We start from the raw sequence: 10,579 nt of genomic DNA, 5'->3' as shown, positions 1-10,579 counted from the left end.
GTCTCCCAAAGTTTTCTATGTCTCAACATGTCTCCGCCTCTCTTTCCCTGCGACCTCACGTCTCTCGCTCTCTGGTCGTTTCTTGGTGTCTGTTTACTTTTTTAAACAACAATTCATTCATTCATTCATTCGCCCCTCTTCTCCACATGTATTTCCTCATTCTTTCTCTCCACCGCCTGTTATCAGAAGTCCCCATTCCTTCATACGTCTTTGTCTTTTTGGTAGATAATATAACATTACCGTAAAACGAAAGTACATTTGCTTCTCAACATTTTCACCTTTTTATTAATTTTAATTTTGAGTTTTAAAATATAAATGTACATATCATCGTCATCCCGTGGTGTTTTACGGAGATGTTGAAGCATACACATCACTTCACCTCGCAGTAATCGAAACATGGACCATATGTGGTGACAAGATCATATTGTCATAGTGTTATCACGACAATCAATTAAAAAGCAACACTTAAAATAACACCAAAGGTGTCTACCAATGACACAATTGTACCTGTATGTAACGAAATCACCACGAGAATGTAAACATTGACACGGTATTGTCAGAGGACGGGGTAGAGGCCTAACTGCCATTCTGGTTGTTTGTACCCAGGATGACAATATTTACGCGATAACTACGGCCGATTTTACGATCTTTCTCCGATAGCTTCGATCCGAGCGGTGTCAACGCGCAGTGTCAGATGGTTCAACATTGACATTATCTCCGGCTTTATCTGCTACCGTGTCCGCATCGATTTTTAGTCTCAGCCTGATTCTGCTGCACCAATCTATGTCACGTGATCTGTCCGTCACACGTACTCAGTGATAGAGCGAATCCCATGGGTTTCAAATGCCCCTTCAAAGCCATGTCATTTTCAGTTTAATAAATAACCCATTCGGAAAAAAGTACTCGAAAAAACCTCAGGTAAGTCGAAATCGAAAACCGAAGCACTGTCATAACTTTGAAAGAAAGAAAAAAAAGACAACCAAATGAAATTTATCATTGTTAGATTATTGACAACTGTCACTCCATTTGTGTAGATTAAAATTCTTATCTATGATTTGAATTTGTTCATTTCCTTGTTGGGGGAAATTAAATAACCTCGATTGCTAGTAGTTCCATGAAATGCGGTATTCTGGAAAATTTGTATTTGAAGATATGTTGATTTTTTTAACGTCAAAACTTCTGAAAACCGGAAACGGAAGGTACTAATTTTGTACGTTTTCAGAATGGTTAAAAAAATATCAAAATGGGAGGGGAAAAACACAAATCAAATCAAGCCTCAGTGCATTTTACCGTATATTAAGGTACGTGTATTGCTTATATTTTTATTTTAAAAAATGTTATGATTTCCCGAGGGAAATCATCCCTCTCAGACATTTTTACCATAAATCTTAATGATGATGAAAAATGCGCGTCATTGTTATGTCATACTATGGCAACACTGTCCAATACTGTCCAATGTGCAATACGCTTTGATTTTTGAATTTAAGAAGTGCCTACTCATACCTTAAGTTAACTTTAATATATTATTAATTTTCAGAACAAATAAATTACAAATGTGTTTTTTTAAAACAAGTTCGTAAACTGTAAATGGGTGATCATATTCTATGTTAAATTATATTTTTTAATCCGTCTTTTTATTTACTGTTAAAGAGGTATGGTGCGTAAGACCCTTATTCAACCTAAACGCGATCAGTTATTTTCAGCAATCATAATTTCTCTGTTCGTTTATTGTATCTATATCAATACAAAATTATTATTAGTATGGTGTCATAGAATACACGGATAAGGATACCCGCCAGACCTTGAGTATACTTAGCATTAATTAAGATATTTTCTCTGGATATTAACCGAATAAAACCACATAAATTTTTTTTTATTTTGTGAGTAATTTTATATTTCGTACACGAACAGTGATACGGTTTGGAGTTTTCTATAAAATCTTTAAATCTTTACGAAGGGTAAAGCTCACGATTTCATGAGTAGTATAGTGATACTTTTTAATGATATGTGAAATATCATAACAGGAAAAATTTGAAAAGAAACTGTTCCCTCACCAGCAAGGCAGTCCACCAGCGTGGTAAATGTAGGTGTTTCCGTATCAGACTCTAAACCATCCATAACAAAAATTTTCCGTTTTCCGCTTGAACAACTTTTCTGTGACCTTCTCTCTGCGTACGGATAGATCCAGTGTGATTTAGCTGAGCCGATGTGAACATTGACTTTAAGATGGTACAATATGTAACTGGCGGTTTTAGAATGAGAAGTTAGATTTTAAAACTTGATAAGCTTCTACGACCTTTAAATGGAACCCGTCCTTCCATCAGATAAATAATTCGACTACATTTATATATATTCGGATCTGTTTAAAGTGTGGTATATCTCTCTCCAGTCTGACTACATGTAGCCCCCTGGACATTCTCACAAGTTTTACAAACGGGTACATGTAGTCAGCAAGTTTTATGAATTTAAAATTGAATAATTGAATTTACCATAGATAGCATTGACCACGTTAATTGACATTTCGTCGATAACTATGTACGAGGCCTTTTGCACCAACGGCAAATTGGCAAGTGTCAATTAAGCGATGATATAAGCGACGTGGCTTACACGACAACGATAGGCTATAACCAGCCTGGGCAGATAAAACAATTGATATTTTAGATCTGTTACATGTATAGACATAAGTTTGCAGTTAGAGGATCTATTTATCGGTTAAATATTCAAAATTAAGGTCACGATAAGCCTGAACATATCAAATACAGAAATTATGGGAAATTGTTAACATGGTTTTCTAAAGAACATAGATAAAAAAAAACAGATTCTAGAGAAAGTCTATTCTCATCTTTCGTTTATAAGTGAAATTTTCGAAATCTTTTGTTTTTTTTTATCATGAAGGTAATTGTATAGAATTTATGCCAATCTTCTGTGAATAGAATCTCGTCTTACCATCACGCAAGGCAACTATAGTCGAAATTCCTCTGACCGTCTCTTGACGAAATTCAGCTCACCAAAAATTTGAATACACACATTAGCTGAAGTCATATAGCCACTTTCAAAAGTCTCTTTTCGGCAATATACGTTTGAACATATAGAAATTTAATTTTATATATTTGCAAATTCACGTGACCGTTTTAAGAATTATGTTTGAAAATAAATGCTATTTGACAAAATAATAATATTAATATATGTATCTTTCTTTTTATGTAAAAATCCCGACATCGTTTAAGCAACACATTTAAAGAAACCAGCTTAATTAACAAGCAGAATTGTGAAGATACCAACCGTTTCTTTGTTAATATTGTTTAAAATGGTAACATATACTGCAGATATAAGTACTTTTCACATATACATTACTTGTCCATTTAATATCCCTTCATGTATTGTTTGAAATGATACGTGTAATGAGTTTTGAAGAGAATCAATGAAAGAGTGACGGGAACTTAAGGAATTGACGATCACCATTAGTCTAACCTGCGAATCCTTTCAACCAAATTGTGAACTACATGTCATAGATTGTTGCCGAAGTAAACGTTATGTTCTATTTACTTCTCTATCGGCTACAGACGATGGAAGAAGACAATTTTGTATATAACCTCTGGTATAACGTTACAGCGGAAGTATGCTCCTTAGAACAATAATTTCTTTTATGGAAAAAAATGGGTTGTTCCGATTAAATGCTCAAGTGACGCTTAACAGAAACTGTCAAACAGAGAAAAAATGAACATGAAAATCAGAGATTTTTTTAAAAAACATTTTACTAGTGTCGTTTGTAGTGATTCCATTTCTTTTCGAAAGCTCGAAGAGATAGATATTGAAACCGGAAGTCATTGTAAAAAAGTTCGGATTGTGGGTCGAAGAAAAAATTGAAGAAGAAGTTGTCAGACAATGAATTATGATTAAAAAAACTAAGAAAAATGATTTCGTAGATTAACACTGACAAAACATACACTATCGCTCATAGCTACTAAAAAATGAAAAATGAAAGTAAGACGGAGCCGTGACACCAAGGTAGGTTTTAACTTCCCAGCGGGGAGATGGCGAGGAGGCTAGTAGGTCTCCGAGTGTTGAGATATTGTCTCGTGCTAGGGACTTACGACTGATAACATAGGTTAGGAGACAGTCGGGCGACCGTCCACAGCGCAAACTTTCCCCCGTCCTCTCGACCTTCGGGAGCTCAGAGCCGGGAATATCTGTGTTCCTCGCGACCACTATGGACTGTGCTATGTTGACTATAACCCCTAAACAGGGCCCTGCCTATTAAAAGCAAATTATGATATCTGAAATGACGAATTTACGAGATATCACCACGATAAAGCCCCTTCTCTGCTTTATCACACCACACGTATATACTGTTTGGGTGTACTTGGATGAGATCAAGAGGGTGCTCGATTGACAGCTTACCTAACACTTTTCTTCGTGAACATACATTTCCCTCGTTTGTACAGAATTATCGTTCATTTTGTAAGTAATTTTTCGACTTGATAGACGACAGACCAATCGGGATTTTGACTTTTCGACGTCTTGGAATTAGATATGCACAAAGATGAATTAACTCGTAATAAACTGACCGATGGTACGGTTTTAATAACTTGTTGTAGATACACCACTTGTGTTAATAACTGTATCGTATCTTCGATATTTTAAAAACATATATGTTTTGAGGAACGCTTGAAAATACTTGAGAATATGTAAAATTCTGACAAAACAAGGGAAAATATCACATAAAGAGCGTTCAGGTGGCATAGAGGATAAAATCCTCGCTTTTAAGAAAAGATAATCGGGGTTCGACACATCGATGGAACGTAAAAAATCATGGTGCTACCTACAGGTACGAATGAGTCGTACACCTCTAAATGAGACAGAAATTCAACATAAAACTAGTGTCCTCACGCAGCAAGACCAGGTAGATCAACATTACTGACTCGATTTTATTTTTTTCATTATTCGATGTAAACTTAATCAGTGAAAGAAATTAATTTTCTAACAAACTGCATATGTTTCATCTTAATATAAACTATCGTACGACCTTATGACCTCGACATTTCCCCAAATAGATTAATAATGATAAAAATCACTGTTTCTCTAAGTAGTTCACAATAGGTTCATGTATGTGCATATCGGTATGCATGCAATGTAAATTCGGTTTCAGTATTTATTTCATTTTTTAAAAATTAGGATAACCCTAAATCACCGAAATATATAATTTAAAGAAATTCTTTGTATTTAAACAAAGATTCACGGATCGGTGAAAAAATCATTATTATGTATAGTAAAACGGCCTAGCCCCAGCACGTACAAAATGTACAGTACATTGGGACCCCTGGGGTATTGTATATTTAGACACGGTCTCGGACCTGAATTCCGTAACAAGCTGCTTATTTGTATTAAAGGGACTGACACGAACCGGTTTATTGATATAAAAGGGGATGATCATCGATAACCGCCACCAGGGGGCATGGCACACGTGACCTTTCGGGTTCGGGCTCACTTTCGGCAGTTGGCCTTGACCGGTCGATGTACTCAACTCTGTTTTATGTTGTTTTTTCAAAATGCAATATTTCATGTTTATATACATACGTATTGTTTCAGCATAAAAGGACGCATGACTTTCTAAACGTTTTCGAAAAGATCTCGTGTGCAGGCTCGTGAGGATGAGGTTCAACAAGGGTTTATTTTCTATGTTTATCTTTCAAGTTCTAGGGAAACAATCAAATTTTTGAAAACTATTTCTAATTTGCAAACAAGACGTGAACCTATAACTCATGAAAGCTAGACAGACAGTGATATATCAATTATTCATGGAGTACGTATAATAGATATTCAGATTTATCAGTGTGTAAAGTTCACCACGTGGGTCTTCCCCGGGGTACTCCCTTGTCCTCCCAATGTAATGAGAGTGATTAGTATGATATATTAGGTAGACGTAAGCTGTTGGCTTGCTTCGTAATCGTGTAAAGTTTATATATAAAATTGAAATAAGTATTGAGATCTTCTCCCAAACGGAGGGACTCAAAATACCATCAGTTGTATATGAACACATGTATAACGAACATAATTTTTTTTCAGAAATATGAATGATGAAATACTACGGAGATATAGAAAGAAAAGGATACCATTGAAATAAAGGAAGTCACTTGTCAAATACAAAATATTTTCTCTTGTCACTTGTAAAGATATAATTGAAATGATTTTATATTCAATACTAAAAATAAAAAAATAAAAAAAAAACAAACAAACATACATACATACACTTATTCTGCTATAACAGTATGCACACTTTGTACTAAAATGTATTTCTGTGTGATTAGATTACCTGGTTTTACCTGGAGAATATAACGTACTTTTAAAAACCACTTCGTGAATATTTCAACATGCTGACATAAAGTAGGGCGTTCTGACGTCTTATTCAGCGTAGAAGTGTGACATTTTTTCCATTTTACTTGTTAATTTTTCATTTTCCTTTTTTGTTGACACTTTTCTAACAACTAAATAATCATGATGATAATAAGTGTAAAACGGTCTTATTCCCTGAATAGACATGCAACCTGCAGTTCTTTTTATAAACGTTGCATAGAGAATATATCTTCCATGTGGACAGAACAGGAAAATAACTTACCAGTGAATATATTTCATTACATACAAGTGTTGGGAATAGTGCACAGAGTATACATCGAAGAGCGCCGTACTTTAGAGCTCTCGTCCACGGCTTTCAAGTTGCAAGAACACGGATGTCATTAATATCAAGAACATGGACGATATAGATCTATGAGCACCAAGTTAGCTCTAATTCATATTTTATTTATCTGTACTGTTGATTGTGGGAAGAAAGTCGCCCAAGAGGAGCGTCAAAACCCCGCAGAAGTCTCAAATATATACCTGTTATACTTAAAATGACAACTTCATAAGGAGTATGTATATTTACTACTAATGCATGTTTTTGATGTAGCTAGTTCCTAATGAGGAAACAATCAGCCAGGTAGCCAGAAACCTAGATTCATCAGGGACCAATAAAATTCCGTACTATTTTAGAAATTTAATTTTGCTCAGACAAAAGACAATGTCCGGTATTATTTAAGAGAAAATAGCCAACAACAATTATATTTCTCTGATGGATTCTGATAAGACAAAAATTACTTTACGATTCAAAAGGCTTACAGCTCTCATTTTCAAAAAAGAAAGCTTTGAAATAACACACACAAAAAGTTGTTTCTTCTTTTTTTCCCCCCAAAAGCAACTGCATTATAAAATCTGTATTCTGATGATAGTATGAATAGATCCGACACCTATTCTAGGAATTGATGACACGTTCAAACTTTGAACACGTCGGCAAATTAAAACGTCATAAGTGTTGAGCAGTAGAACATGTAAAAACTACGGAATGCACATATAGATATAAAGAAAGCGACACGATCTAGTCTTCACAATTTCAGAACTTCTTTGATCGTTTCCGATAACTATCAGAAATAACGGTACACAACAATGTTTATCGCGCGATGAGTTCGGCAGATAAACCTAAACCCATATAGAACGCACCGGATGCCGCCGCGGGGGTCGGGTTCGATACGAAGCAATGATGACGGGCGCGTTCGAGGCGAAACACCCTTGATAGGTTTGATTGGATTAAAATCATTCGATAGTCGTAATGCTTTTTCCTGCCTGGAGATATTGACCTTGAACTTAGCGGTCGACCTTTGATAAATGCAGTTTCGCACTAAACCTCTAGAGAAAGTTGTGATTGTTTAGTAAACATTGGTAACGAGATGTGAAATTCCTATAGAGATACCAATGAGGAATCGATCATCGCTGTCAAGGTCATTGTGGAACGTTATTTTGATATTTACGAATCAAAGAAGTGTGCCCTTATTGGTGTATGGAATACACAAAAAGACGTCTTAGCGGCATTTAAGTGTACACGTCATTAATGAGAGAATACCGTAGTTCTAATATATCCCAAATATAATCATTTCTGGTCATACAATTTGTCCGGAAGGTTTTTACATGACGACGTGGTCAATGTAAGGTTTGGGGTTCACCGAATGCATTTTCCAATTTGCAGTTTGCATAAATCTGAAACGTAATTGCGAGATAAAAAATAAAATTATGAGATAACTAACCATGTATTGTAAATGTATGATGATATAATTTTATCTGGCGAGACTTATTAGATACAAGTCGAAATATACTACGTATGAAATGAATTGGACGAAAGGTATTCTCTTATCAGCAGCATGAAATAACACTTGTAACAGCAAATGTTGATTACATGTACGTTGAAAATAAATTCATTTCTGTCATTCTTCTATTAAAGAGTGGTGATAATAATCAAATATGAATTAGGTTTCTTTCTTCGGTTGAACATCGGCATAAATAGCTACCTTTACGAAAAAAATTATTTCCATAAAAAGGAATAGCACTTTTTAAATTTTTTCTGAATGAACACCCAACACCTATCTCTGGCGGACAAACCCTGATAGCGTGAACACTTCTGAAACATTAATATGTATTCCTTACAGAGATCATTTGGTATTTATTTTTCATCAACGTGCTGTTGTTGTATGTACCGAAAGTGTTTATACACGTTTTTTTCCAAAGATCTGGCGGGTAATTATCGAAAATATCTTCGTCTCAGAAGTAATAATCTTCATTCTGACACTCCCAGAGGCGAACCTTGTAACGATCACAATGGTTTGTTTCATCAATAAATAAACAACATGATTGGTTTGACTCTAAGATCGTGTTTCTAAATTTGAAGTGGCTTTTGTGTTTAAAATGCCGATAAATCATGAGGGCACTATGTTTTATGAATTATTAAAATGAACGGCTTAACACTGGATAGTGTTAATGTTTGTCATTGTTAAGAATGCATACCAACAATTAGCGCGTTGTTATTTCACATTGCTAAAAACCTGAAATTTAATTTAAGACCAAATCTGTGACAAAATAAGAGTTTATATATAAAAGTGTGATCTAATATGCTTCTGTGAGGAGAAGGGAAAAACCCGGGCTTATTCTATCCATCTGATTTTTCGTTTTTCCTTCCGGGATTACTTGAGTGTTTGATAGGAAAACGAGAAAAATTCACCTAATACTTTGTAGTATTGTAGTAGAAGATGCGACTTTGTTATTATGAATGACACTCGGATATATATATCATTTCCACTTAACTACAAAACAATTACTTGAAACCTCAAATCAGCATAAATGTAAAGAGGACACACCACGTTACGTTTTCTTGTCATCAAAGAAAATGATTTGAACTGCTTTGATTAAACAGAATTGCATTCGAAAAAGAAAAGAAAAAGAAATGATAAAGCAGGCAAGTGACGTAAGTAAGAAAGGTAACAACTCGGAATGGCTGTTCAAATATCTACCGAGAATTGTCTTCTAATGTTTAGGGCTCCATATATCTATGACGACATTCATGTTACCCCTCAGTGCTATATTTACCACCATGGCTGTACGTGGTGGAGAGAATGCAGTTTGGTACCAATATGACGAATTCGGTAACCATAGTTACAATTACGCTTACATGTCGTTTCTACTAAAGTGTATGTATATTTGACTGTTTCATTGTCTCACTGAAATTATTTGACGGATAATCAAGAATTTTGATTGTTTTGTTTTATTCCTCTGCAAGCGTCCCTCGAGCAATCAGCATTCGCATGTGAACTTTTAAACCTACAGAGTTTCAACCAAGGGAGATAACCATGCATTTTCGATTAGCTTTACCATTTTGTGAAATTTGAAGGACTGTAGATAGATTTTCCTGATACCTATACCATTGCTTTTCTTGGACATTTTGTTATATAGAAACGTTTATGTTTTTCAGGTCGTATCCATGAAATAATACTGATTCATATGATTCTTGAATCAGGGAGAATAATGAAATGGAATTTGTAAATTCAGCAAACACATACATTTCAAATAACCATAAAGTTAATGAGACGTTTTCATGGAAATGTGTTTGATAGGAAGATTTCATCGTCTTCTTATCGTTTTATCTGTTGATGTTTTCTTATCGCCGCTGAATAATCTTAAAATCAGCCAATCTTCGATCGATATGGTCGGATGTGCGGGATGACAACACATTTTCTTACGTCCTTCTACACGGCATCGACTTCCGGTTTATCGGTCGAATGGATCACTTGCGTGACCTCTGCGCCAGTCACGAGCGCATGCGACGTTGTATTCCGGAAGTTGAAAACGAATCGACGGAAAATTACGACAGCGGTATTGTTTTGATGTTAAGATAGCGATGTTTTAAGATACGTCTGGAAATGAGACTTGTAAGGCGTACTCGTGAATATAATGAGGGAGTCGGTTTATAACAAAGTTCCGGAACTGGTCCGCGAGAAGTAACTGAAGTTTATTGATGCGTGTATGAATCATATTGGGGTACCGTCCCTCCCACCGCGCCAGGAGTCTGTAAAACAATATTCACCCGATGACAAATTACAGATATATCACATTTCAAGTAACTTGGTTCGATAGTGCGTGCGTTAGAAAGGTGGTCTAGGAATGGGCATGGGAAGTCATGCGCACAACTCACGCCGGATGTGCACATGTCAAGACCTGTTAG

The sequence above is a fragment of the Ylistrum balloti genome, unplaced genomic scaffold (genome assembly GCF_031769215.1).
Source record: "Ylistrum balloti isolate Yb309-2 unplaced genomic scaffold, AGI_CSIRO_Ybal_v1 Utg369782, whole genome shotgun sequence".
NCBI classification, from domain to species: domain Eukaryota; kingdom Metazoa; phylum Mollusca; class Bivalvia; order Pectinida; family Pectinidae; genus Ylistrum; species Ylistrum balloti.
The sequence above is the reverse complement of the archived record's forward strand: the minus strand, read 5'-3'. Positions refer to the sequence as shown.